At 42.0% G+C, this 22,122-nt stretch overlaps 1 pseudogene; it reads left to right on the top strand.

The window, feature by feature from the left end:
• The first annotated feature begins 5,339 nt into the window (after positions 1–5,339).
• LOC133757129 (SNW domain-containing protein 1-like) lies at positions 5,340–6,876 on the top strand (annotated as a pseudogene).
• Positions 6,877–22,122: the final 15,246 nt, after the last annotated feature.

A 22,122-nucleotide genomic window follows, 5' to 3' on the forward strand; every position in this document is an offset into this window, starting at 1 on the left:
TAAAAAAAAAAAAAGAAGAAGGCTTGTTGCTTCTTTCCTTTGTGTAAATGAAGCTTATTAGTAAGTGTCCATTTATGTCTTTATGTTTCGGTGATTAGATTGTGAAAATGAAAAGCTGAGTTATTAGAATCAACTTGAGATCTTTGTGCAAGTCTTTATGCAAGTGTTAAGAGACAGTCAAATTAGAATTAAATCTGCAAGTGGAAGTGTGATATACAAAGGAAATATCATGAACTTTGTCAGCTAAGATATTTCTAGCTGAGGTTTTGAGGGGGTGCTGTTTTATTTCTGTATGTCAAGGTTCTTAAATCTGCTATGTCTTTTATTTAATCCTTGAGGTGGGCAAGAGTTTAGTAAAGAAATAGTCTCTTCCATGGAAAATTAAAGGTTAAGAAAAAAGCCTGAGCAACTGAAAATCTACATGCAAAAGAATAAAGTTGAACCCCTACCTCACAACATATACAGAAATCAACTCAAAGTGGACCAAAGACCTAAATATAAGAGCTAAAGCTATAAAACTTTTAGAAGAAACATTCAGGTCAATTTTCTATGAATTTGCATTAGGCAATAATTTCTAAAGGCCAAGTAACCAAAGAAAAATATATAAATTGGAATTTATTAAAATGTTTGTACTTCAAAAGGCACCATCAATATAATGAAAAGGCTATTCACAGAAAAGGAAAAAAAAAAAGCTTTGGAAGAGTGTGCATTTGGTCTAGCAGTTAAGATGTCAATAAAGACACTTATATCCTATATCACAGCTCTGCTCCTGTCTCCAGCTTCCTGCTGATTCAGCCCCTGGAGGCAGCAGTGATGATGATGATGATGATGATGATGATCTGGAGATCCAGACTGAGTTCCTAGCTCTCAGCTTTGGTTCTAGCCTGGGGCTGCTGCAGGCATTTGAGAAGTGATGCAGTGGATGGGAGCAAGCTCGCTCTCTCTCTCTCTCTCTCTCTCTCTCTCTCTCATTCTCAAATTAAGAAAGCCAATCAATCAAAAATAAAAACAAAAAACATAGGCATCAAAATAATATTTTTAAAAAGGAGAAAATATTTGTAAACTGCATGTTGGTTAAGTGACTTATCTGTCTAGAATGTATAAGAAAGTCCTACTATTTGGCCTGCGCTGTGGCTTAACAGGCTAATCCTCTGCCTTGCGGCGCCAGCACACCGGGTTCTAGTCCCGGTTGGGGCGCCGGATTCTATCCCGGTTGCCCCTCTTCCAGGCCAGCTCTCTGCTATGGCCCGGGAGTGCAGTGGAGGATGGCCCAAGTGCTTGGGCCCTGCACCCGCATGGGAGACCAGGAGAAGCACCTGGCTCCTGGCTTCGGATCAGCAAGATGTGCTGGCTGCAGCGACCACTGGAGGGTGAACCAACAGCGAAAAGGAAGACCTTTCTCTCTGTCTCTCTCTCTCTCACTATCCACTCTGCCTGTCAAAAAAAAAAAAAAAATCCTACTATTCAACAATAAAAAGGCAAATAATTCAACTAAAAAATAGAAAAATATTTAAATAGAAATTTCTCCAAAGAAGGTATACAAATGGTCAATGAGCACTTGAAAAGATCTTCCATGTCATCAGTGTAACTCAAAATCACAATGAGACTTCAGTGCACACACTAGGATGTCTGTAATTTTAAAAAAGAGTACCACGTGAACACAAGGATATGGAAAAATTAGAACTCTATTGTTGGCAGCATTGTAAAATGATGGAGCTACTTTGGAAAACAATCTGGTAATTTCTTATAATATTAAATATAGAGTTTCCATATAACCTGGGAATTCTACTCCAGACATATACTTAAAATAATTGAAACTATGTCCCCACAAACCTTACACATGGATATTCATAGAATTATTCCTAATATCCCCAAAGTAGAAAGAAACCATATGTTCATCAACTGATGAATAAATGTAATAGAATATTATTTAACCATTGAACAATGAAGGCTGATACAAGCTACAACTGTTAGTGACACTGGTACTGTCTTATCTGTGGAGCCATCTTAAAGCTTGGGCACCATCTTGGGCTCTGGCCCAGTCGCCATTTTATATAATAATCTTCAGTTTCTCCAAGATAAATTTCAGTTTCCTAATCCAGTCTGGCTTACCAGAAATCAGGTGACCAAATGGTCCAACCACATGCGTTGCTTTCGCCCCACACAATGGCATTGCTGTTCTCCCCGACTCTGACAATAAAACCTTCCCTTTTACTCCAGTGTTTGATGTGTTTTGTGGTGGCCCTTTCATTGCTGTCATGACTTGGATCCAGGCTCTCCCATGGTCTCCGCTTTCCCTTTGGGGATGTATGCTGCTTTGGGATCCTGGATTTCTGCCAACTACAAAACCACCCCAGACCTCCTTCTCCACCACCAAATGCTCTGTGATTTCCACCCACATGCCAGCCCTCCAAAACCCTGAGATAAGATGGGGACCAGGCAATTCTCCCACTGTGACCTCTACCTCAGGTTGTGGTTCTGCTCTGCTTCGTCTCGAAGTTCTGGTACCAGGCACCACAGCTCCCATGGGCTTTACGTCTCTCCACAGGCTTTATGCCTTGGGCAGCAGTGGGTGTGGGTGATGACTCAACCCTCTGCTTCCCTCCTATGGGCTTTACACCCCAGGCTCCAAGGGGGCAGGTGATGACCCCCACCTTCTGCTCCCTTACTCTCCTCGTCGGACTGCCGTGATCTTGGGGATCTGCTATCTGCCAGTCCAACTTCTACAGTCTCTATAGGAGCTTCCTCATCTTGCTCTCCCTTTGGTTGTCTTCTAAATAATCTTGTTCCCCTTAAATTGGCCCTGAATTTCAAATGCCATCATCTCATCTTTCTTTGTAATCAGGCGTGGCCCATGTATGACCTTGGCAGCCAGTAGAAATGGCCACTTAACGGCACGTTTGACCCCAACATTACTGGGGATCTCTACCACTTCTGAGAGTGTTTGGGAAAGTGGAAGGAAATTCCCTATGTTCAAGATTTCTTCCGTCTCTGGTCTAAACCTTCTATCTGCATCTCATGTTCCCCAGCTCAGGTCCTCTTGGCTGCCAAGGCTCCCACTAAAGACTCAGAGCAAGAGCCAGAACCCCTTTGTTCTCAACTAATAAACCCAGTCAAATCTCCCTTAACATGGTTATAATTCATTGATCTGTTTCTTACCCCACTTTATCAGCTACCCAATTCTACTCTACTCTCTGCCCTTTACCAACAACAATGATTTGTATGCCCTTCCATTCGAGAACTTCCCATCAAGGCTACTCTACTCACTAATGTTTCTGTTTCTATAAACTCCTATACCCCCAATCTGAAAAAAAAAATTGTTGTTCATCTTTCTCTATATTCTGGAGGACAAGATGTAATGTGTTGGGTTGCTAACATAGCAGAACAACCCAATGAACTGATGCCACATAACATTCCCTGTGTTATCAATATTGTCGTCACTTCCACTGCTTCCTTCTCTAGCCCACCTGTAGCCTCATTTCTTTGTAATTATACCTTATACACATGTATCAACAGTTCTATGCCAGGTTCATGTGTATTAGTGATCCTTTTCCCCAACCTAACATTATATGACTACTCAGAGATCCTTTTACAGATTAATCCCTCTACCTGCAAGAGAAGAGCAAGCTTTCTCCCAATCTTGGTTGGACTCAGCTTTGCAGCTTTCCTTTGGTGGTAATCTTGAGAACTGCTCTAGGCCACAATGTTGTCTATTAACTGGCTCTATTAACTCTATTAACTGGCTCCAAAAAATAACTCCAACAACTGTAAGAGGAGCTCACCAGATCCATCAAGACTTCGGCAGATGCTATTTTGGGTCTTCAAAATCAGATCACCCAACTAACAGGTGTAGTACTACAAAATAAATGAGCTCTGGATTTTATAACAGCTGAAAAAGGGGGAACTTGTGTTTTCCTGGGAGAATAATGTTGCTATTATATTAACAAATTGGGCCAGGTAGAACAAAATGTTAAAACACTCCAACACATTGCCACATTTATTAGACGACCTGCCCTAGGTTCCAAAAAACCCCTCCTATCTCTCTCCCTCTGAAGCCCTCTCATCACATGGTTAATGCTCCTAGGACCACTGGCTGCAATTCTCACCCTGGCTCTTATACTACCTTATCTGTATAAGTGTTTACAGGAGGTGATAATGGAATGAACCAAAGCCTTCACCAACCAGGTGGTCAACCAAATGTTACTGCAGGGATATACGCAGCTCCCTACCCAAGAGATTGCAGCTTGAGTCATCGGCCTATGCCAGCAAAAAGTAGCTCATCACTGCATGCCAGCAGGAAGTAGCTCCAGAAGTTAGATCATCGTCCCTCCACCCCTCCTGGGCTTTTGGTGCTGGTGCAATCCCATACAACACTCGCTTTATAAAAAACAGAAGAAGGGAATGTTAGTGAAATCAGCACCATCTTATTTGAGGTGCTGCCTTAAGTCTCGGGTGCTATCTTAGGCTCTGACCCAGTCACCATTTTGTACAATAAATTTCGGTTTCTCCAAGATAAGTTTCAGTTTCCTAAGTCCAGCTTGGTTTACCAGAGCTGGGGACCAAACGGCCCAACCATGTGTGCTGCTTTCGCTCCACCCACTGGAATTTGCTGTTCTTACTTCCTCACCTCTGCTAAGCTATATAGGATCTGTTTTGCTAGTGCAGGCTGCTGTTCTCTTGTATATGGAGAGGCAGCCTGTCGGGTCCTCCCTCCCCCGACAATAAAACCTTTCCTTTTACTCTGGTATTTGGTGTGTTTTGTGATGGTCCTTTCAACAACACCATTGAATCTCTCTCTCTCTCTCTCTTTTTTTTTTTTTTTTTTTGACAGGCAGAGTTAAACAGTGAGAGAGACAGAGACAGAGACAGAGAGAAAAAGGTCTTCCTTTTTCCGTTGGTTCACCCCCCCCCCCCCAGGTGGCTGCTATGGCTGGCACGTTACGGCCAGTGCGCTGTGCCATCTGAAGCCAGGAGCCAGGTGCTTCCTCCTGGTCTCCATGCAGGTGCAGGGCCCAAGGACCTGGACCATCCTCCACTGCACTCCTGGGCCACAGCAGAGAGCTGGACTGGAAGAGGAACAACCGGGACAGAATCCAGTGCCCCAACCGGGACTAGAACCTGGAGTGCCAGCGCTGCAGACAGAAGATTAGCCAAGTGAGCCACGGCGCCAGCCACCATTGAAGCTTGAAACCAATATTCTAGGTGAAAGAAGCCAGGTTCAAAAACCCACATAGTGGATGACACAATTTATGTGAAATCCAGAAAAGGCAAAATCTATAAAGAAAGACAGTAGCAGCTCCCCTCAGTGCTGTCACTCATATTGGAAAAAGTGGAAGAATATGGCACTCACCAGCTTTTTACTTGCACCCACTAAGATTTCAAAGGACCAACTCAAGGCAGAAGAAAAGGCGAGATCCCAGAGACCATGGAAGATCTCGTTGGTCTCCTTCTGAAAAGAACTTCTCTCATATGGAGTCTAGACACCCTGGTTGTTAGAGGTATGGGAGATGGAGATGCTTTTCCAAGGATCCATGTGGTTCAGTAACCCTTAGATACGGGATGTAAGAAAAAAATTTCAAATACACTGGTCATACAGGTAGATCTTAAAGGAACAATTAATTAGTAATTGCTCAGGAAGGATGAAGACAAAGATATTTATAGCAAATGCTCTGGCCTGGTTCCAAAGGAGGTTATGAATGCAGATGATCCAGACTAGAAAAGAGTTGATTGAAAAAAACTATTAAAGAGATAACAGAAAACACAATAGTAGCCTTAGAAAAATCCATATTCTGGAAGGTTGGCACAGCCATGCCAATCGGAGCAGTTGCTAAACTGGCTCTTGTTCACCAACTCAGAAAGTTATGGGTTTCACACCATCTCAGCAAGCTCAACTCTGGAGCTAAACACAGGGCTATATAGATGACAGAAATGTAGAAATATCCAATGGAGCTTCCAAGGTTGAAGATTAATAAGCAAATCCCTTTGGGACCAACTTCTGAACCTCTCATGCATTCTTCTAGCCTAAGGATGACTGTACAGGAACAACAAGTGTGGACGATTCCTCCTGTGTTTCCAACTGGAAAAACACAGAGGATTTTATAATTCCATTATACAAACATCCTGCTGCTTATGAAAGAGGACTATAAAGAGAAAAAATAAATGAAAATTTTGTTAAACTATCTGAAGCCCTCTACATTGCTGATTGGAAGACATGTGTCCAAACAGGGAGAAAGATGGCTCAGAAAAGGAGAGACATGAAGAAAAGCTTAGAGAGATGGTCAAGAAAGCTGGGAGAAGAGAGGTGGGCTCAAAACTCTGTGGAAAGAAGAGGACAGGAATCACATGAGAGAGATGAAATCTGGCATGATAGGTGAAAGGAGAGGCAGCATTACTGGAATCTTTCCAGGCAGCTCCTCCTAAGAGGACAAAATCACAGAGAAATGAGATAATGCCATCAGTGAAGTCATTGCTCTTGGCATGCCAAATCTCCAATGAAATTCAGCATGACCAAAGGCTCTCCAACCAACCCAGAGGAATGAACAGTGCATTTACAAGTGGAGAAAATGAAATTGAAGTTTATGATCAAGCCTGAAGAGGTGGTAAAGACCAGACTATTCATAGGTCCAGTAAACATCTGAACAAGGATGTGTGTGGTGAAGCCAGAATGGAGACCAGCAAATTTGTTCCTGACAAGGAGATTTCTGGTTCAGGCTGTAGGCAGAGATACTGAGAAAGACAAGTTCAGTTTGAGGAAGATGCCTATGGTTTGGACAAGCTTTGGGAAGAAGCCAAACAGGACAGTGGCTCTAAAAACCTTTAGATAACAGCTGCCTGAAGGAGTATGAGTGTGAAAGCAAGACAAGGAGGGAGGAGTAGATAAACCTCTCTTTCGAATGAACGAACTTCTATCCATTCCTCAATGATGCAAGTCATATGTGGGAAAAAATTGTAAAAAGTCAGGATGAAATCAAAGCTGAGTGTCAGAGCCCAGCATTACTTTTCACTATGAGAGAGAGAACAGGATTAAAAATGCTATTTTGAATTATTAGGTTTTCTAAAGAGTGCATTGTGTATGTATGTCTCCCACCTTAAAGCACTTACAGAGCATACTGCCCTAGACACAAAAACAGCACTACTCCTTTTTATGCGATGCTACTAGTTTTGGTCTAATATTTTGTATAAGAAAAACTGCTGATGAATAATGTTGTCCAGACAACAATGAATAGAAAGATGTTCACAAAAATGAATTTTGACCCTGCTCTGCTCATTTTATTTTGAAATGGGGAGAGTAAGGTCTTCCTTAGTGCAACTATTTGTTTCAAATAAAAACATTTACCAAACAATCAAACAAACAAAAAGAAAGTAGACGAGTGGTTGGCCAACTCCTGGGGGGAGTGGAGGGCACTGTGGCACGGTAAATAAAGCTCCCTTAGGACACCTGTCTCCCAAATCAGAGGGTCTGGTTTATGTCCTAGCAACTCCGTGCTGCTGATACTGCTTCCCTCATGTTCACGTGCCTGGAAGTCAGTGAATCACGGCCCAAGTACTTGGGTCCCTTCTAGTTACATGGGAGACCCAGATGGAGTTCCTGGATCCTGGCTTTGGCCTGGCCCAGCCCTGGATATTGTGGGCATTTGAGTAATGAATCAGTAGATGGAAGATCTCTCTCTTTCTCATTCTCTTTCTGGGTATGTGTGTCTCCCTCACTCTGTATCATTCTGCCTTTAAAATAAATATTAAAAAAAGAACTGGAGTGGGAGGAGAATGGTAATTGCTGATGTATATGCAGATTCCTTGGGGAATGGTGAAATGGTCTGGAATTAGATAGTGGTTACTGCTGTATAACCTCGTGACTATACAAATGTAGGGAAGTTCAAAATTTCTCTTTGAAGATTCCACAATTGAGTCTGCTGAAATAAAGCAGCAGTAGACTAATGGGAGCAAAAGCATACAAATGTATTAATACACACATGTACACAGGAGCCATGCAAAATATGAAACGCAAAACAGGGCCAGATGGTTGAGCTTAAATACCCTCTTCAGAAGGGAACAGGAGATGGGGAAGGTAGGCGGGGTTGTAGTGGGAGAAGACGTTTTTAGAGGAGATGAGTGTGCCTGAAGAGCAGACAATGTCTGGGAACAACTTTAGGTGTGGGATTTGGTTTTCAATCTCTTCCTTTGTGAAATGAGTCTCCTCTTCCTTGGCTAATGAAATTTCAGGACGGGAATTGGAGGCGATGTGTTGTCCATTGGCAGGTCTGGTCCTTAGGTACATAGAGGTTGTTCAGAGAAAGCTTTCCCTGCACCTGCAGCTTCCCACACGCTCGCTGTTTGAGGTCCAAAGTGGCGTATTTTGGGATATCGCTTTCTGGACACTAAAACCAAAGAATGTTTCACTTTAAAAGAGAGAGTGGAGGGAACAGCAGAGAACAAGGGAGAATCTCAGGTGGATGTGGCCAAGGAAGTGCTTTTGAAAGATAAGAGCTATCTGTTGCTCAATTTAAAACTGTGTTTTCATGATGTCAACACTTTTTCATTTCACCAGGGAGAATGAAGTAAACAAGCATTCAATTTCTAGCTAATAAGGGCTGATTAGAGAAAAACACAAGGGAAATGGATCTGAAATAAAAGGTGAGGGAGAAGCTTAGAATATATTGAGATGATTCAATAGTTGTTTTTGGACAGGTGAAGAATAGAACTGAAGAGAATGACCTATCAGAGCAGATTAGTGTTAGAGGCAGGCATCCTCTAGAAAAATTACTTAAAGAGATATACCTTAAAAATATTTACAGGGGTAGGTGTTTGGTGTTGAGGTTATGTCCTCACTTGATGTACTGTATCCCATATTGGGGTGCCTGGTTTGCTATCTGGCTACTCCACTTCCAATCTAGCTTCCTGCTCATGTGCATCCCAGGAGGCAAAAATGATAATAATTCAAGTATTTTAGGTCTGTTCTCCTGATGTGGGAGACTTGGATGGAGTTCTGGGTTCCTGGGTTCAGTTTGAACCACCCCTAACTGATACGGACATTTGCGGAGATTTGGTAGATATATTTGTATATTATATTATATTATATTTGGTAGATATATTTGTCTCTCCAACTTCAGATAAAATAATATTAAAGGAGTAAAAATTCATTTAAAAATTAATAGGTAGCTCCTTTAAAATATATTTATATAAAATTCAAATTTTAATAATCTTAATATATACATCTCTATGTATATTTGAAACATGTTTATTTGAGAAGGGGAGAGGGAGAGAGAGAGAAAGAGAGAGAGAGAGAGAGAGAGAGAGAGAGAAAGTGCTCCCATCTGCTAGTCCCCAAAAGCCTGGGAGCCTGAAACTCAATCCAGGTCTCTCACAAGAGTGACAGGGACCCAATCATTGAGCCATCACCTGCTGCCTCCAATGGTGTGCATTAGTAGGAACCTAGAGTTGGAAGCAGAGTTGGGACTGAAACCCAAGCACTCTAATAAGGGACACAGCTGTTCGAAGTAGCTTCTTAACCACTGTGCCAAATGCTTGCCCCTGGTACATTTTTATATATCTCTCATGAGTCTTTGATTTTGCCTATTGTGTTTTGCTATCTACATCCCATATAATCCTTGAAGTGGACAAGAGGTTACTAAAGTTATTGTTCCTTCTGAGGTTGGGGAGAGGGAGAGGTTAAAAAAAAAAAAAGGAAGGAGTTAATATTACACAAAGGATTAGAAAAAGATTTCTGCATGTCCAAATGTAGACATGAGAAAGGAACTGAAAATAACTGCTGCATCTGGCTCCCCGTGAGGGCTGCTCATCCCGGGAGGGCAGTGACAGTGCCCAGGGCCTGGGTACAGCGACTGAAGAGAGCAAGACTACACTGCTGTCACCACTGACAAATGAAAATGTCTACTTCAATGGTGAAAAGAAAAAGTATTTCTATTCAATCAGAAAATATGGAGGACCTCCTGTGTGCCAGGCACTGCTTGGCAGTCAACCAAGGAGACAAAAGTCCTGTACTCAAGGAGTTTTCATGGTGGCAGGCTCCCTTCTCCTACTCACTGATTACCAGAAACTCTGGAGGAGGAAGCAGAGTGAGGGGCAATGGGACCCTGCTGTTGCTGCCCAATGGAGGGACAGCTGTGGCACCTGGAGCAATGGGAGGGAGCCTCCAGGGTGGGGTTCCAGGCTAGGCAGGAGTTGATGTTGAGCTGGCTGGTTACCTGGGAGGGGAGAGCTATCTAAGCAAAGAAAGTGCCATGGAAGCCAGTAGCTGGGACCAATCCCCTGCTGTTACCTTTTCTACAAATTCCCAATGAAACATAACTAAAGTAAGAGGGGCGGGTCCCGCTCTCCCAGAAGCCTTCACAGGGTTGAGTTTCAGGGTTGTTTTAGTGGACTGTACCTGAGCGTACACTTGAGGACTTGGATTTGAGTGTGAATTCTATTGCCAACAATAGTCTCCTAGTGTGTGAAAAGAGAAGTTCAGCTTACATAATCTCTAAGGGCTCTCTCAGTCTACTTTATGCATAGTTCTATAGTTCACTAGAAGGAGAAATGAAAGAGGTCCCTGCTTTGTGTGCACTTATTTGCTAGACCAAAACTCAAATCCTTATGCAGTGTTCACTAACACAATCACCCAATAAGGCAAGGCAAATTCTACTTACAACAGAATGCCTGATGTTCCTGTATAGCTGAAGTGCCTCAGCTAACATTTCACTGGTGTGTAAAATCATGGTGTGAAAAACTGCATTAGTTTTTGAGTCTAAAACTAAATCTACCAAATGCCAATGTCCTTAAATTTAACAACTACGTCTTCTTTGAGTATTGAAACTCTTAAAGTATCTCTTTAATCAAAGCTTTTTTTACTCTAATTTAATTTTATTATAATTTTTTTTACCTAGAAACCTTTTATCTAAGGTATAGAAACTTCATGCATTTCATATAAACAAATTTAGGAACATAGTGATTCTTTCCCTCCTGCCTACACTCTTACACCTACTCCCACCCTCCCTCCTACACTTCCTTCTCCCTCTCCTATTCCAATTCTTATTTTTTTACAAATATCTATTTTCAATTAACTTTATACACTAAGATTAACCCTACACTAAGTAAAGAGTTCAACAAATGTTTATGAAAAAAAAAAAAAACCCTGTCCTCAACAGTTGAGACAATGGCTGTTCAAAATTATCGCATCTCAAAGTATCAATTTCACTTCTATAATTACCTTTTAGGTATGAAGCTCCCAGTACTCCTAATCATCATGAGTTTATTTCATTCTCTTCTCCACCTATTTGCTTTGTCCGTTGACTGAATTACTTGATGTACTCTGACTTGGATTGTTGGGTGTGTGTACTTGTGTGGGTCATGTGTGCATGTGCATTTTTGTATAGAAAATTGCTTTAGCACATATGTATCCCCCACAGATTGTGAATTCTTGTAGGGTAGGACTGGAATCTTGCTCATCTTTATGTTCAAGCAATTAGCATGGCAACTTGCATAATGTTAATGTCAAACACAGTTTCTTGGATTGTATGTCTCTGATAACCATTCTGGCTCCTGAAACCCCTTGACTTCCTTAACTCCTGGGAAAGTTGGCTGTTAGAGTATAAAACCCATGTACTACATAATGAAGATGAGACAAAGCATGCAGATAGTCTAAGTCTTGGAAAGAAGGTATTACAAATAGAATTGACATTGGAAAAACATCAAATAGCATAAAAATGTGGTGGAATTGATTGATTGCTCCCAATAAATAAACAAAATTAATTTACCTTCCCAGTTAGCAATATACATATTATTCCTGGCCTGTGGAAAGGTTGAGACTGGCTGGCTCCCTGGGACATAGGATAGGGCCACTTGATCAGGGAGGCACAGGCATGTTCTTCCTGCAGGTAGTCAGAACTACCTGAAACTACCAGGTTTTCTTAAGGGATCACATTTGGGAGAGTTGCAGTTTCATTGACATGGGAGAGAGGAAACACTCTCCTTTTGCTCCTGTTTTTTTTTTTTTTTAAATATATATCTGGGGAGTATGAGAGGGGAAGGTAATGTTAGGAAATTCATCTCATCATGAATTCATTGTTTAGTAAATACCTCCCCCCATCTTTTCCATCAGAGGCTCCAGGCAGCTAAGCCAGAATGGTCTCCTGATGCTGGGTCCACTGTTTATCTTTCTAGTACCAGGGCATTCCTTAAGAAATGGTTCTTTGGATAAATTGTAGGTCTGAACACTGTAATAGAAAACCATGTTGGCACTGATGGACTGATGTGGGTTTTCAAGTTCATCTTCACAGGTTGCGTTCTCTGTCGAATCCAGCTTTGTGACCCTGAGCTTTCTCGTTTGAAAAATGAACGTAATCACTGTGACTATTTATGGATTTGGGGGGAGGGATGAGGATTAAATGGATGCAGCCGTGTTATGTGTTTATCCTGGGGTCTTCAGACTTGTAAATGTTGTAAATAGGAGACCATGCTAGTTCCACCGAGAATTTGGGGAAAAGGAACAAACAAGTTACATCTGGCATTTTCTAGGCCAAAGCCCAGAGAAGCACACTAGCGAAGAGTCTGATTTCTAAGGTGTATTCAGGGTGCATCGTTTACCATTTCCCATGGGATCGATTTATTTATTTTGCAGTCTCTAAAGCTTCAGAAGTATAGTGATGGAATTAATTAGACCGTAATTTCTTGATGAAATCAGACCTTATTGTGAAGAGCTGTAAGAAATGAATCTATTCAGAGGCCTTATCAGCTCCTAATCTCTGTGTAACTAACCATGCTTATTGAAAACAAGTTTGTTTTGAAGGCTCAATTAGTAAGAGAGAGCTTTGTTGTTGTTGTTGTTGTTTTTTATGGTTTTCTTTGCTTTCTGAGAGACACAGATGAAGAGGTTTTCTAACTCTTGTCTAATAACTCTCCGGCTCTCTAGGGAAGGAATCCTGTAGCTTTTGCTGAGATGCAGGGCCTGCTGGGCAGGGAAAGCAGAGCAAACTGAGTCTGTGGCTCAGTCTCCTTTGTCCTTGGCTGGCCCCTGGCCTTGGGAAAGGCCTGCAGCCCAGTGCAAAAGTATGTGCCTGGTGGGAAGCCCGCTGTCCCCTTTGTCGTTGAACCACAGGAGGCCTGATAGGGAAGCGAGTGTGTCATCCCTGACTACCTCAGCTTCCAAGCAGGAACACGATGGGTAACTTTTCAGACAATATCAAACACGAACATCCCAGGTTTAGCCTATTCTTCTTCTAGATACAAATAATAACTTGTTATACATGCCTTCCTACATAACCACTGTTCAAACAGCCAAGAGGAAACGCAGATCTTTGACAGGTTTGAAGGCTAGGTTTCTGCAGGGAACAAATGAGCTTCTAAATTCTTTTCTGTCATTTTTCCATCCCTCTAACTCTTATCATTCAACTTATGATTCTTTTATTTTAACCTTGTTTTTTTAAAAAAAGATTTTATTTATTTTTATTTGAGAGGTAGAATTACAGACAGTGAGAGGGACAGAGAGAAAGGTTTTCCTTCCATTGGCTCTCTCCCCAAATGGCTGCAACGGCTGGAGCTGTGCCAATCTGAAGCCAGGAGCCAAGAGCCTCCTCCAGGTCTCCCATGTGGATGCAGGGGCCCAAGGACTTGGGCCATCTTCTACTGCTTTCCCAGGCCATAGCAGAGAGCCGGGTGGGAAGAGGAGCAGCTGGGACTAGAACCAGCACCCACCCATATGGGATGCTGGTGCCATAGGTGGAGGATTAACCTATGTCAATGTACATAATTGCACAGCAGGCTATCATTTTATTTACATCAAATAAAATTGAAAGATATAGAGACATAAACTGAAGGTCTAATTAACTTCTATGTCTCAATTCCTTTTGAATTCAATTTTTGACCTACCTCCATTCAAAGTTTGGATGATCAGATAATAAAGTGATCATTAATATATGAGGGGACTTCAGAAAATTGCGGAAAAACAGAATTAGAAAATAAGTTTATTTTGATGGAAAATATTTTGAAGTCTGTACATGGTTTTTCATAATACATATTTTCCATGAAAGATTTTGAAGATCCTTCTTGTAAATTTTTCATTTTGTTTTTCATGGTATAAGGTGGAAGGATAGGTTAAATTGAGCTTGGGATTTGAAATCTATTGAAAGCAGATTTTATTTTAATTGCAATTAAATTTTTTGTGATTTTTTTAAAAAAAAATTTGACTGACAGAGGCAAAGACAGAGAGAGAGAGAGAGAGGGAAACTCCCACCTGTGGTTCTCCTAAATACCTGCAGTGATTGGCTTTAGCCATTCTGAAGCCAAGTGCAGGGAACTCAATTCAGGTTTTCTATGTGAGTGGCAGGAATCCAGCTACTTGAACCATCCCTATCCCCATTGCCTCCCAGGGTCTGCACTGGCAGGAAGCAGGAATAAAGAGCTGTTCCTGAGGATCAAACCCAGACACTCCAATATGGAATGCAGGCGTCATAACTGGTGTCTTAACCAACTAAGCCAAATGCTCATCCTCACAGGACTTTGAAACTAAGGAGAATATATAGCACCATGAGATTTGGTTTGAGTTATCACACTAAGCCTTGGGGAAATCTGAGTCTTAAGAGAGAGATTTGAATGAAATAAATACTAGTTAGTTTGGAGGTACATCATAATATTTTGTTATAATGGAGATAAGGTGCTTGTGTCTGAGTTATGAATAAAACTTACTAACTGTGTGATCTTAAGTCAGTTGCTTAACCTTTTTCTGCCTTAGTTTCCTCATATGTAAGATGGGGATAATAATACTACCTACCTTGTATGGTTCTTGTGAGAATGAAATGAACACACACACATACATACCCCACTGTGCTCAGAATGATGCCTAGTAGACATAAGCACCATAAATGTTCAGTATTATCATACATGTGTGTTTTCATTAGGTAAGCTAAGATCAGTTTTTCATTTGACTATATTAAGAATAAGAACTGAAGTAACCATGATTAATTTTTTTTTTTAAATTTATAGGCAGAAATAGCTCTTCTATCTGCTGGTTCACTCCCCAAATACCCAGAACAACTGGGACAGGGCCTCAGCCAGGAACCTGAAACTCAAGCTGATTTTCCCACATGGGTGGCAGGGACCCAAATACTTGAGCCATCACCTGCTGCCTCCTAGGGTGTCCAGGAGCAGGAAGCTAGAATTGGAAGCAGTGCTGGCACTCAAGCCAACACACTCTGGTATGGAATGTGAGCATTCCAAGTGGCTTCTTAATGACTGCATTTAATGCTTGCCCTAAAATAACCAGTATTTGACCTTTTTTCCCCTCTCACTGAAATACTATTAACTTGCTTGCAAATAATTAGCAGTATGGAACCTTCTGATATAGTCATATTCCATGTGGAATATGTTGGGTTAAACAGAGCAATAGATAATTTTCTTATACACAATTGAGGGTTTTTAACCCTTTTGTTGCATATCTACTATGTACAAAGTTACACAGTGGCTATATTTCAACTCAGAAAAATTACTCCCTACTAACTCTGAGCCTAATACTAAGTTGATCTTCTGTATATAAAGATAATTGAAAATGAATCTTGGTGAAGAATGGGATGGGAGAGGGAGTGGGAGATGGGATGGTTGAGGGTGGGAGGGAGGTTATGGGGGGAAAAACTGCTATAATCTAAAAGCTGTACTTTGGAAATTTATATTTATTAAATAAAAGTTAAAAAAAAAAACCTCTTTGTTAGCCATGTGGGGCATATTAGCCATGTGGGGCATAGTTGGGTTGGAACTCAAGGTAATTATTTCGTAATTCATGGTTATACCTCTCCCTCTGTATTTCAGACCGCCTATTACTTAATCCTTAGTAGATCAAGAGTCAGCATGTTCTTATTTATTTTTAGGATTTGAGGAACACTGCTATCAGAAAACTTCCTACATTTTGTTTGAGTTTGTTTTTCTTTTTTTTTTACAGACAGAGTGGACAGTGAGAGAGAGACAGACAGAAAGGTCTTCCTTTTGCCATTGGTTCACCCTCCAATGGCCGCTGCGGTAGGAGGTGTGCTGCGGCCGGCGCACCGCGCTGATCTGATGGCAGGAGCCAGGTGCTAATCCTGGTCTCCCATGGGGTGCATGGCCCAAGCACTTGGGCCATCCTCCACTGCACTCCCTGGCCACAGCAGAGAGCTGGCCTGGAAGAGAGGCAACCGGGACAGGATCGGTGCCCTGACCGGGACTAGAACCCGGTGTGCCGGCGCCGCAAGGTGGAGGATTAGCCTAGTGAGCCGCGGCGCCGGCCCTGAGTTTGTTTTTCTACTTGAAGCTTCACTTCCACTTTGGGTCTAATGTGGCACAGTATTTTCTAACACTGGTTGCCTTTCCTTCTGTGTTACACAGGGGCTGAACTTGCAGAACCCTCTGCTCAAGAAATACTGCTAACTGGTTGGTAGCTTAGTGTTCCAGTTAGCGTTGAGATCAGCTTTGAAAGTGCCTGCCTTATTCACTCTCCACCATAGACCAGATGTGACAGTGCCAATGAATGACTCATTATTGGGGGAATACTTAAGATGCACCAGACATTTTGTAAGCAAATATTGAATAATATTAACTCATACTTCAAGAACCTGATTATTTAGGGTCACACAGTTGCAAAGTAATTCAGTTGTCAACTCCAAGAAGTCTGAATATTGCATATCATGTTTTATGCTGAACTAGGTCTAAAGTCAAATGTAGGTATTGCTTATTCTAACTGTTTTCTCAGGCCAAAGTATAGTAGTAACTCAAGCCAAACTATAAAGTTTAAATGCAATAAGGATTAAGGCATTAGGTATTTGGAATTTATAGTCACAGGAAAAAAGTCACAAAAATTACATTTCTCAATCATTTTTACACATTTTAATTATGTTGAAAATAATTTTAATGGGCTTTTTTACTTCCAGGAGAAAGGATATATTTGTGGTTTAAGATGGATGTCTTCTCTCTCCCTTTCTCTCTCTCTCTCTCTCTCTCTCTCTCTACTTCTCTCTCTCTCTCAGTATTGGCATAAATATATAAAAGGATGCTGTATGTAGGCTTCTTTGCCATAGATCCCAATGCCTTGCTTATAACCCAGGCAGTGGCTTTTCCTCTAATATCCTGTGGGCCAAGGAGGGGGGTGTCTCTTTTTCTACTTCCAAACTGCAGAGGGTATTCAGTATCATCTAGTTTCCTGGCCTGATTTTACAGAATGCAAAATGAAGACCCAGAGAGATAAAATAAACATAATCAAAGTAACTGAGGACTAGGAAAGACTGGGTGTAAAATCACACCGCTAGAAATGATCTTCCTTCATAATTAATTTTGAAACTTCCATGTCTAATCTGGAACTAAATATATCCTGTAAAAGAAAATTCCTTGAATACCATGGATAATGCATTCTCATAACCAACAACCTTTTTAGTCAGAAGAGCCATTCTTGAATGTAATAACCTCTTTTCATGCAAATTAAGCTTATTTTCACTTGTTAGATGCTTAACAGAGATGGATGATAGTCACTTTACTAATTACAATTACACACATGTGGGAAAATATTTGTCAGTCTTAACTTATTTTCTTGGCACCCACCAAAGAATCCACTTAAAAATTTTGCTTCCTCTGTCTAGTTACTGCTTAAGAAATCTGGATGTCATAATTCACTCCTCTATATTTTTCATATTCTTCTCTAGTTACTAAGCTCTTTTTGGTTATTTCTTAAAGAGCCTTCAAATGTCACTAATCAAAAAAAAAAAAAGCCAACCTGTGTGTCACTATTAATCTGTGCCCCAATCAATCCTCATTTAGATTGTCATGGCATTTTACCTGATTGATTAGTCAATGACTATTGTGACAACAAGCAATCCACAAATCACAGTTGTTTAACAAAATATTTACTTCTTGCTCACATTACAAGAGGCATGCAAGGCAATCCAGGGCGTGGCTGGGTTGGCCTGTGTTTGCCTTGGCTTGCCTGCTTTTGACCAAGCTTGGGCATATTTTCTCATTTTGGGACAGAGTCTGAAAGAGCAGCTACTATCTGGGGCTAAGGAGTCTCATGTCCACAGCAGTCGCTCAAGGTGGCCCCACTTGAAGCTTCTGCTTGAAGATGATCTGTGTTGGATCTACTGAGATGCTGTTGGCTAGAGTGAGTTCTATGGCATCCTCGAATGGGCAGTGTTATGCAGAGTGGTGTTCCCATAGGTGAGCACGATATGAGTGAACGGACAAAGAAATGGTGAACAAATAGACAACCTACTACATATGGTCACCTGTCTAACATTGTGTTCCTCTGCCATTTGGCTCCACGCTGCCTACCCCTCAAACACATCACAAGACACTCAGAATTCTTTAGAATCAGTCCAATCTCTCAGCCATAGCTTCCAGGTTAGCGCTATTCAGGCTCTTTCATGCTTAATTCTGCCCTCATCTCTCCTACCCCAGCCATCGGACGCCTATATTAGTTCCCAGAAGTCATCACGTTCTGTCCTTCAGGTCTCTGCTCACCTAGTTTCCTCACTCAGTGGCCCTCCCATCCAACCTTCTCCAAGAGCATCCTTCACCCCTGCCTCAAGTCTATGCCCTGCTGAATCCTAACTGATTGATCACACACTTATGTCTCATCACACTCAGAGCTCCCTGGGGCTGGGTACTGTGTCGACCTCCTTGTGCTCCAGTTCTTGACATAAGAATTAATTCAACAGTTAATTATTAAATTCATGAAGAAAAATGTTTTTTCTGCATCATTTTAGTATAGGTAAACTTATAATACTTACTTGGAAAGCTTTTTAGCATGAGAAGATTGCATTTAGGGCTTTTGCATTTTATTCTTATGTTTAACTATCTATCTATCTATCTATCTATGGCATAATTCTACTCAACCAGTTATTAGTTTTGCCCTTTGGAAGAATAAATAACAGCCTGGGACCAAAAGCTTAACGTATGCAATACAGAGCATGTACAGTAGAACTGGATACAAAGTAGGATCACATCCACAAGGCTCTCTAAAGCTAACTAATAGGTGCTTAAAAATAGTTGGTTCCTTTTTCATTCTTATTTTCATTGTGAATTGACTTCTTTTTTATTTTCCCTTTACCATGTCCCAAGGAAAAGATGGTTGTTATTGCTTTTTTTCCCTCTTTTTTGAGTAAATGAAACAGAAGGAGAAAATATTAGATTCAAGGAGTACAAATCAACTAAGGTCATCCAGTAGATGGTGGTCCTACCACCACAAAAACTAGTCTTTTACTTTTCTTATCTTGTGCATTTTGCACTTCTTTCTTCTTTCCTTTTTTTTTTTTTTGCCTACTTGCACATCATTCTGTTCTCTTTCAGGAACATTACTACCAAAGTGTGAAATAAAAGTGCATTGTTAATCTTTTCTTGAGAGGTAGAAAGTGCTATGGCTTTCTTTTCCAGGAAGAATTTTTCCTTATATTTTGTCATGGAAATGAGATATGGCCTGAGGTGTCAGATAAACATTCCTTTCACTCATTCTTTCATTTGTCACTTATCAGGAGTTTAATTAAGAGCTGGAGTGAGAAAATAATTGGTGAACTTTGTCAGATCAAGAATCTGGAGAGATCAGCAGAATCTCCTAGAAGAGAAGAGGGAAGGGAGAGCTTTATTGGTCCAGAGAGATCTGAGGAACAATGACCTGCACACACTTCTGAGTAGCTGACAGCCTCTTCTTCCTCAAGTATCACAGGTGCTTCGATAGAAGGTCTTGACTATAGTGCAATGATTTGTTTTATTGTCTGCCTTGATCCTGCTCTGTACAGACTTAGACTGCCTAATACCTAATTTGGGGTCTTTATCACAGCAGGCACACAATATGCATAAGAGGCAAAGTGTCTGTGTTTCTTTTTTGTTGTTGTTGTTATGGTTTTTTTTTTTTTTTTTTTTTTTACAGGCAAAGTGGACAGTGAGAGAGAGAGACAGGGAGAAAGGTCTTCCTTTACTGTTGGTTCACCCTCCAATGGCTGCTGTGGCCGGTGTGCTGCGGTTGGCGCACCGCACTGATCTGAAGCCAGGAGCCAGGTGCCTCTCCTGGTCTCCCATGAGGGTGCAGGGCCTAAGGACCTGGGCCATCCTCCACTGCACTCCTGGGCCACAGCAGAGAGCTGGACTGGAAGAGGGGCAACCGGGACAGAATCCAGTGACCCGACTGGGACTAGAACCCAAGGTGCCGGTGCCGCAGGCGGAGGATTAGCTTATTGAGCCACGGCGCTGGCGTGTCTGTGTTTCAAACAGTCTCATTTAGGTGACTGGACCCTTCTGCCTGCCTGATAATGGTGGATCATAATTGGTACCTGGCCCATCCTGGTCTTAATCCCTTCCCATGCCTGTGCTGGCGATTCCACTTCTGTTTGCTGTGTTTCTCATGTCCTTGCTGACCTCCTCTCTTCACTTGCCCTTGCTGACTGCTTTCTTGTGGTTGCTCCTGCAGATCACTGGGGCATTTGCCATGTTAACCTGCTCTATTTATATGTCCTTTATTTCAGCTGTGGACTTTAATCCAGACTTTCTACTGGAAAGATAGAAGATCTTCCTAGAAGATCAAGTCTGAGTCCTTCACTAAGGTTTGCCTTCGTCTCGTCACACCCCATTGCTCCTGATGGGATTTCCAGATTGTTGCTCCATGGCTTATGGAATATTTTAAGCTGAGAAAACTGGAAAGCAGGGGAGTCACTCTCACCTCTTGCCCTCATCCCCCACCATTCTTTCCTCCTGAAGCAAGTCATAAACTTCGGAAGGATTGTCTGACCTTTCCCCGAAGTGGGTCCCAAGACCCTCATGGGAGGGGGACCCTCTGTCCCCACAGGAAAGGAGCATCTTTATCTCTGAAGACAGAGGGTCCCAGAGCAGAATCTGCACAATCAGGCTTTGCTAATTTCCCCACTTACAGTCATGAGATTTACCCTTTGTGCCTCGTATTTTTCCACGATCGTCTACACTTCATCAACTCTGCTACAAAAGCACTCAGGTTTACCTGTCCCTTCAGGTCTTCATTTTCTTAGAAATCTCCCGTGCAAGTAAAACTTGAATTAAATATATTTCTATGTTTTGTTTTGTTTTTTTAAAGATTTAGTTGACAAGCAGAGAGAGAAAGAGAGAGAGAGAGAGATCTTGCATCCCCTGGTTCACTCCTCAAATGGCTGCTACAGGACCAGGACACAGCCAGGAGCCCAGAACTCCATCCAGGTTTCCTGCATGGGTGGCAGGGGCCCAAGTACCTGGGTCATTTTCCCCTGCTTTCCCAGGTCCATTAGCAGAAAGCTGGGTCAGAAATGGAGCTGCTGGGACTCAAATTGGTCTTCCCATGTGGGATCTTGTGACTGGTGTCACAGGTAGTGACTTCACCCTCTGTGCCACAACAACGGCCCCTGTATAGTTTTCTTGCTCATCTCTCATTACAGGGGAAAGGAATGTTTATTTGACACCTCAGGCCTTACCTCATTTGCATTGGCTGTGGTGTGACTCTTCCCAAGAATTCTGTGTTTTGGAGGCTTGGTTCCCAAGGTGGCAGCCCTGGGAGAGATGGTGTGAACTTTTAAGAGGTGGGGCCTAGTGGGAGGTCCTACCTCTGCTAGGGGCGTGCCCTGGAAAGGGGTGAAGGGATGAAGACATTTCCCCAGGTCAGTTCTCACCTAATGGTTGTTCTAAAAGCCTGTGCCTGCTCCCACCCTATCTCTCCAACTTCCTGTTTGGCAATGTGCTGCTTCCTCCCACATGGCCTCCAACCATGGCGTGACCCTAACACCAGGGCTGAAGGGATGTAGGCACCACACCCTTGAATCTCCAGAACTGTGCTCTAGATAAACCTATTTTCTTCATGAGTAGCCTGCCTCAGGTATTTTATCATGGTGGCAAAGAGCTGATGAGTATGGGGCCTCAGCCTTGACTCCAGGATGGGTACAGGGAAAGATACTTTTCTTCTGTTACACACCCTTCCTTTGCAAACTGCTCTCCCCAACCTGCCTCCAGAGACCAGAAACTTGAGGTAATTCTGACTTTTGCCATTCCCCACACAATCCTGCTCTTCCACACCTCTGGACTGGGTTTTCACCAGTGCCTTTGCTAGGAAATTCTCCCTCTCTGGCCTCTTCTAGGAAAATCCTACTCCTTTTTCAAGGCTCTGCTTTATGAAAAGATCTCTAA

Source organism: Lepus europaeus, chromosome 3 (genome assembly GCF_033115175.1).
Source record: "Lepus europaeus isolate LE1 chromosome 3, mLepTim1.pri, whole genome shotgun sequence".
Lineage (NCBI taxonomy): Eukaryota > Metazoa > Chordata > Mammalia > Lagomorpha > Leporidae > Lepus > Lepus europaeus.